General features: G+C 44.6%; 1 protein-coding gene across 1 annotated transcript in view; it reads right to left on the reverse strand.

Moving 5' to 3' along the window:
• Nucleotides 1-1,603, reverse strand: part of LOC127006693 (uncharacterized) — a 12,722-nt gene extending 11,119 nt beyond the window's left edge. Inside the window, exon 1 of the mRNA XM_050876897.1 lies at nt 1,422-1,603. The gene's annotated coding sequence lies outside the window, so the exon portion shown is untranslated. The remainder of the gene's footprint in view (nt 1-1,421) is intronic.
• Nucleotides 1,604-8,192: the final 6,589 nt, after the last annotated feature.

Below are 8,192 nucleotides of genomic sequence, written 5' to 3' on the forward strand. Positions count from 1 at the left end.
TTTATTTTTCATTTTGTTTTACTCGCCCGTCTTGCCAGGCTTCCCATTTTCTTTAGTTTGTGTTTCTCGTCTTGTTCTGTTTGCTTATCTTGCCCGGCCTTACTCTTGCTGCCTCTTCCTCTTCCTCTTCCCGTTTTCTCTTTTGCTTCCTGTTCTTGTTACTCCTCTTTTTTTTCTTTCGTTTGCGACTATTTTCTCAATTATACGTCTGTCTATCTTTTTCTCTTGCTGTCTTGCTCTTCCTGTTTTCCTGTTCTTGTTACTTCTCTTTTTTTTCTTTCGTTTGCGACTATTATCTCAATTTTACGTCTGTCTATCTTTTTCTCTTGCTGTCTTGCTCTTCCGGTTTTCCTGTTCTTGTTATTCCTGTTTTTTTCCCTGTGCGTCTCCGTTCTTCGTGTTATTCCGTTTTTTCATTTGTTTCCTACCTCCCCTCTTGCTCTCTCCTTATTGCTTCCTTCCCCTGTTATTCAGCCTTGCCCTCCCTACTATTCTCTCCCTTTCCTTTATTTACTGTTATTTCGCCTTGTTTTAATTGTCCATCTGTTTCGCCGCCTCCCTAATCACTATTGCTGTTTCCTCCTTTCTTACTCCTCCTCCTCCTCCTCCTCCTCCTCCTCCTCCTCCTTGCTTGCTCTGCCTCCTGTTCATCCCACCCTCTTTCTTCCCTCCTTCCTCTTTTCTTGCCTTTCTTTTATTCCTTGTTCGCATTGGCTTCCTTTCTTCTTCCTCGTCTTTCAAGTCTCATTTTAATTAAGTTTTATTGGTGCATCTTTCTAGTGTTTCTTATTACGTCTTGTTGGTGTACTTTCTTCTCCTTCGATCGTCTTTGCTTCCACCACCACCACCACCACCACCATCATCATTACCACAATCATCATCATCATCATCAACTTCCTCTTCCTCCTCTTCCTCCTCTTCCACATCATCACCTCCTTCTTGCTTCCTTATCTTTCGTGTCTCTTCCTTCCACCCTCGCACAGTAGGTTCTAATTTGCCTTTCCTAACCCACCATCACCACCCACCTCCACCTCTACCTCCACCGTCACCACCACCACCTTGTCTTCTCTTAACCCCTTCGCCCATGTCACTGCCCACGACCCCTTGTACTATACCCCCTCTCCATCACGTACCTCGCTCCTACATTCCCCGCCCCCCGTGCCCTCCCCGCGCTGGTATCTGTCCCCCGGTCCCGTGAGGCGCGTCGAGTCGTTAATCACTTCACGACACCACCTAAATATTTGTTGCTCGCGTTCCGCCCCGCCGCGCGCCGACCCTGATACCGTCTGGAGGAGGGACGCGGCCGGATCAGAAATAGTGGCAGTAGTAATAAGAGTGGTAGTAGTGATAGTAGTAGTACTTGTAGTAAGAGTAGCAAGGCACGCGTATATTCAGTCACACACACAAACATACACACGCACCTGAAGTAAGGGCCGCGGTGTCATTCCTCGAGGGCGGCGGCGCGTTGCAGCAGGACGCCCCGCACACCACCGCCGCTCATCGCCACTCAAGCCTCACTGACCGCGGTAAATCCTGAGGCGCCGAGGAGACCCACTTGTTGACAGTGCCACGGCCAAGTGCCAACTAGCACCTGAGAAGGCGGCCGCGACTCCCCCCACCGCCTGGCAGTCCCGAGCGTCGCTGGCTGCCGGGAGAGCGTGTCGTACTCTATTGGTGCAGCAAAATTCCATTACAGCTGCTCAGGTTGGCCCATTAAGTAAAAAAAATGGGTGTACATTGACCATTCTATTTATTTACGAAATTCCAACCCTGTTTACGTAAGGACTAGCTGGTGGCGGTGGTGGTGGTAGAGATGGTAGTTGTGTGGGGGGGGGGGGTGACGACTTCGTACTGTTTTGTGCCGTGTGTGTGTGTGTGTGTGTGTGTGTGTACGCAGGAGTTACGTCATGGTCTTCCCCGTGTGTCTGTGTGTGTGTGTGTGTGTGTGTTGTTTGTGCAGTGTGTGTGTAAGTGCTGCTCTGTATGCATGAGCGGTGCGTGTGCGTGTCTCTGTATGGCTGGCTGCGTGTGCGTTTTTGCATGAGTGTGGCTGTGCGTGTGTACGTGCATGACTGTGTTATCTCGGCGTGTGCACTTGTCACCTCCTGTAAGTTTATTGCACTCACACGCATGCAGTAATACATTCATAAATACGCCGTAGCGGAGATTGCTTTCCTGTTTACTTTTCTATTCGCTTCATACACATTCATACACACAAACATGCTCACGTACATACATACATGCAGACATACACACCTACCAACCAAACTACCTTCATACCTATATTCATGAACAGCTGCATACATACACATATTCCTGTCCTTCTACGTATACATTCCGGCATATCACCCTTCATGTATAATTTAGTAGTCTTGACGACACCGAGGATAAGGTTAAACCATTAAAAAAAGTTATTTTCAAACGGAGCCGAGTATGCAGGGCCAAAGGTCACCCGAGACTAGAAATGCCAGACAAATACCAAACGGAGGGAGGAAGAGAATGCCAAACGAAAGGAGGCGGGGAAAGAAAAAAGAAAAAGACATTGGGAACGAAAAATTCTTAAGTACACCTTTGCTTCTGCTTCCAAGTACAATGGGTCAATCTTAAGTAGGAAAGTTGGCACATAAAGACAGTGAGAGAGAGAGAGAGAGAGAGAGAGAGAGAGAGAGAGAGAGAGAGAGAGAGACTTAATGCATATCAGATCAAGGGGGAATGTGAGAATGTGAAGGTGGCGAGAAGGGTTGGAATTAACAAGTTTCTCCCTTTTAGCAGTTGAACACACACACACACACACACACACACACACACACCTCCCTCCCCCCCCCCCCCTCCACACACACACCTCCCCCACGCACACGCACACACACGCACGTACACCAAGACGCCAAAAACCCATGCATAATAATAAGATGTGTCAGAGGAGTGGGGCGAACTTGTCTGAAAACTTAATGTCCGAAATGAAATCTTACATAACAAAGGCGCCTTCTGGTTGGTCAAATGTGAACCTTTACTTATTAATGAAGGGAAGAGAGAGAGAGAGAGAGAGAGAGAGAGAGAGAGAGAGAGAGAGAGAGAGAGAGAGAGAGTTGTCACCTGCTCACGGTCTCAGGTGTTCCGGGTTACCTCAGGACGCAGTGGTTTCAAGGTTGACAGCTGTGAAGGAATGTGAAGAGATAGACAGGTGTGTGTGAGTGTGGCAGGCGTGTGCGTGAGAGGGTGAGGTGACAAAGACAGATACACACACATACACACACACACACACACACACACACACACACACACACACACACGCGCGCACACACTCGTACCTAGCTACATACATACATACATTCATACATACATACATACATGAGAGAGAGAGAGAGAGAGAGAGAGAGAGAGAGAGAGAGAGAGAGAGAGAGAGAGAGCAAATACAAATAAAATGTAGAGGGACATGTATGCAGGTCAGAAACTCAAGTGGGGGAGGAAGGGAAAAAAGTCCAGGAAGGGGCAGGTGTGTACTGGGCTGAGGCAGGTGTGCTGGATGGATAGGAATGGAAGGACAGGTGCGGATGATAGCAGACGGAGATAGGAGGGAGATAGAGAGGAGAACACGGTAACACGATATTGCGGATGAAAACTGAGATCGGAAGTGGCTTGACGATGAAGGAAAGAGCAGGTGTGTTGGATGGACAAATGGAAGGACAGGTGTGGATGATAGCAAGACGGAGACGGTAAAGAGACAGAGAGGAGGATACAGTAACACGATATTGTGGAGGAAAAGTGAGACAGGAAGTGACGTGACGATGAGAAAAATGAAAATGTATTAGATGTAAAGAAACGGAAGGACAGGTATGGGTGATGGCAAAACGGAGATAGGAAAGAGATGGAGATAAAAACACGGTAAAGCGATATTGCGAAAAAGAAAGTGACAGTATAATTTGAAGTGGCATGATGGTGAAGTTAATAACACTCAAAGCAGATATATAACAGTAAATAAGGCAGGTATGTGAGGGACAGAGAAAGAGAGAGAGAGAGAAAGAGACAAACGAGTATGAGTTCTTAAAAAAAAAAATGGTGATAGAGGTTGTGGCGAGACAGGCAAGAAAACAAAGACCATAACAGGTATTGGTAGGAGGTAAAGAGGCCATGAAAGAAGATGGGAAAGTAGGTAGATGAGAGCATTGGGAGCGGGACATAACGAGCAGACAGGCACCAAAATAGAGACCATAAGACGTATTTTTAGAAGGCAAACAGCACAGGAATGGTGATGCGAAGGCTGGGAGGATGACAAATGAGGAGTCAGGCAAGAATATAAATACCATAACGGATAATTTTAGAAGGTAAGCATCACGGGAATAGAGAGGGGATGGCGGGTAGACTGGGAGACTGACAGACGAGAAGACAGGTTAGAATATATAGCCCATAACAGGTATTTTTAGAAGGTGGACAGGATAGGAGTGGAGACGGGAAGGCTGGTAGATGAGTGAGAGTGGCAGGATGACAAAGGAGATGACAAGTTGGAATATTTAGACCGAAAGACGTAATTTTAGAAGGCAAACAGGACAGATAGAGAGATAAGAAGTTAGGGAGATGTGTGATGTTAGAAGGATGACAAATGAGAAGACAAATTAGAGTGTATTGACCACAATTTTTATTATTAGAAGGATAACAGGACAGATAATGAGATGAAAAGATCGGCAAATATGTGATATTAGTAGGGTGACAAATGAGAAAATAGGTAAGAATGTTAAGACCATAAAAAGTATATTTAGAACGTAAACAGACGGTAAAAGAGATAGGAAGGTAGGGAGATGAGTACTACTGGGAATATGACAAATGAGAAGACAGATTAGAATATATGGACCATAAGTCATATTTTTAGAAGGCAAATATGACAGATAAAGGGATAAGAAGTAGGTAGACGTGTGACATTAGGGGGACGACAAATGATGAGACAAGTAAGGATATATAGGCCATAAAAGGTATTATTAGAAAGTAAAGAGGACCGGAATAGAGATGGGAAGGCAGGTAGATGTGCGATACTGGAAGGATGACAAATGAGGGGCACGTTATTGTACAGGTATGAGGCAGTGAATCGGTAGGCGAATGGAGAATAGGGAGAGGACAGTTATGGAGATAAGGAAGATGAATAATGGGAAAGAAAGGGAAGTACAGAAAAAGATGAAGATATAATGGGAGAGAAAGTGAAGTAAAGAGAAAGATGAAGATATAATGGAAGTTAGAAAAGGTGTAAGGAAAATGACTAATAGGAAAGTAAGGGAAGTACAGAGAAAGATGAAGATATAATTTAAGACAAGTGAGAAAAGGTGTAAGGAAAATGACTAATGGAAGAGAAAGGGAAGTACAGAGAAAGATGAAGAAGATATAATGGAAGACAAGTGAGAAAAGGTGTAAGGAAAATGACCAGTGGGAGAGAGAGGGAGGTATAGATAAAGATGTAGAAGATAGGATGGAAGACATGACTGAGAGGAGGTGTAAGGGAATTGACCAGTGGGAGAGAGAGGGAGGTATAGAGAAAGACAGATGTGGAAGATAAAATGGAAAACACGAGTAAGAGAAGTAGGATGATAAAGAGACTATGTAGAGAGAGAATGAAGAGCACAGGTAAAATGGTAGAAAACTGTTACAGCGTTGGAAGTTAGGACGCAGGGAAAGAGATAGGAGACCGAAAACGTATGAAAGTATAGAAAGTGGGATCATGGAAGACATGGATGAGAGAAGGAGGATGAGAAAGACACTAGGTTGAGATAGGGATATTTTAAGATAGTGATACGATAAGATAGTGACTAGGGAAGATAGGGATAGGTTGGGTTAAGGCTAGACTAAGATAGGGAGGACGTGAAAGAGGCTAGGTGAAGAGAAAACCAATAACACAGGTAAAAAAGTGTAGAAATAAAAGCTGTTACAGAGTTGGACGTTATGGCACAGGGAAAGCCAGGATAAAGTATTATAAAAAGGAAGACGTATGGAACTTGATACTAGCTAAGGTGTAAATAACGAGGAAAAGAGGCTTATAGAAAGGTGAGGAAGGTGGGTGTTAAGGGACGCAGGTATGAAAGGTGGGGATGGAACTGGACAGGTAAGTATAATAAGGTAGACCAAAATAAGATACAGGTGGGCGGGAAGGGTATTGAGGTGTGCAGGCGGGTGCGGTTAGAGAAGGAATAACAAGTAGGGGGACATAAAGGGACACAGGTAAGATGAGAGGATGAACAGGTGTGTGGGGAGCTTTGACAGGTAAAGAAGGCAGAAAGAGACCAAGGGGAAGGTAGATGTAGAGGAAGGAAGGTTTGAAGAGAATTAGAAGAAGAACGAAAGAAAGACATGGAAAAAAGAGACACAAGTATGAGAGACAGCTATGATAATGGCTGAAAATAATAATGATAATAAATGAAAAGGTAGATGTGGAGGCAGGAATCTTTATAGAGAATCAGAGGAGGAATGACTGATAGATATGGAAGAATGAGACACGAATAGACGAGACATTTGTATTGATCGATGAAAATAAAGTAAGAAAAAGAATTGACGGTATATTCGTCAAGAGTCTGCATGATAACATTCAGTCTTAGTGTACAATTGAAATAACGAAAAATAACCATAAGAAGAAAACAGGCAATTACCGAAGACTCTCCTTATTGTCGGAGCCTGTTTGAGAGAGAAAGGCTATTAGGGAAGTGGCGCCTGAGAACTATGTGCCTCACGCTTGAAGGGGCCTCAGCCTCGGTGCTCAACGCCCTCTGAAGCATGTCGCGCACAGCTATAAAGGCGGACACGCTTGTACAGAGTTTGAAGGAGAGAGGAAGGACAGGAAGAGAACATGGAGAGGAAAGATAAAACAGAAAATGATAAAGACAGGAAGCAAGGACATAAGCGGCCTTGCGATAAAGACATGAAAGAGGGTTAGAAATGGACAGGCGGACATGTTGATAAAGAGAGAAGGATAGAATAAGTACTCAGAGGGGAAAGAGACACAGAAATTGATAAAAGCAGGAAAGGAATGTCAGAAACGGACTGGCAGACATGTTTGTAGAAAGTTTAAAGGAGAGAGTGAGAGAGAGAGAGGGAGAGAATGACGTATAAAGAATAAAGAGGAAAAACAGCACAGGATATGATAATGGCATGATAAAAGGACAGAAACGGATATGAGGAAGAAGAACATAGCAAAACGTGGTAAAGATGAAAGAGAAAGTAGAAACAGGGCTGATGTAGTAAATAAACCTCAAAAATGATAAAAAAAGGCACTGAAAAATGGCAGATAGGGGGACAGACAGGATAAAACAGATGAAAAGGGACTAAGACAGAAATAAAAAGCGATACAAACAGGAAAGAAAGTAAAGAGAGACAGATATAAAGGAAAAGGACAGAAAAAGGACACATACAAAAAAAGAAAAAATATATAAAACGAAACATACAAGAAAAGAAGACAAATAGTAAGGAAAAGACATAAATAAACACAGGCTCAAAGAAATATTAAAAGATCAGAGACGGGAACGGAAGAACAGCAAAGGACAGGTGTAGGCCAGGCAGGTGTAGGGAAGACAGGACAGGTGTGGCTGCAGGTGAGGGCGCAGGAGTGTTTTGGGCGGCGGCAGATCCCCTCATAAGCCTCGCCAACGCCCTCTGATTGGCTGGATTAAGAAGACCTTGTTGTGTTGTGTTGTGCCGCTCCTCTGTGCTACGCCCCCCCCCTCCCCCCATAATGCTCTCTCTCTCTCTCTCTCTCTCTCTCTCTCTCTCTCTCTCTCTCTCTCTCTCTCTCTCTCTCTCTCTCTCTCTCTCTCTCTCTCACTGACTTTTTTGGGCGTCTGGCTCGGCAATGACTTTTCTGTTTGTTTGTTTGTTCGTCTGTTTGTTCTCTGTCTGTCTCTGTTTCTGTGTCTGTCTGTCTGTCGCTGTATTTGTGTCTGTCTATGTCTGTCTGTCTGTGTGTCTGTGTGTCTGCCTGTCTGTCTCTATCTGCCTGTCTGTCTCTCTCTCTCTCTCTCTCTCTCTCTCTCTCTCTCTCTCTCTCTCTCTCTCTCTCTCTCTCTCTCTCTCGCCCTCCAGCTTTTCCCTTCATTGCCTCCTCTCTCTCTCTCTCTCCCTCTCGCTCTCTGCACCAAATTATTCTTTTTAATGCCGTTTCTTACGTCCTCGTCTCCCTCTTTCTTTCTCCCTCCCGCCGACATTCTTTTTCCTTTCTTCTTTTG

Source organism: Eriocheir sinensis, chromosome 33 (genome assembly GCF_024679095.1).
Source record: "Eriocheir sinensis breed Jianghai 21 chromosome 33, ASM2467909v1, whole genome shotgun sequence".
In the NCBI taxonomy this organism is placed as follows: Eukaryota; Metazoa; Arthropoda; class Malacostraca; order Decapoda; family Varunidae; genus Eriocheir; species Eriocheir sinensis.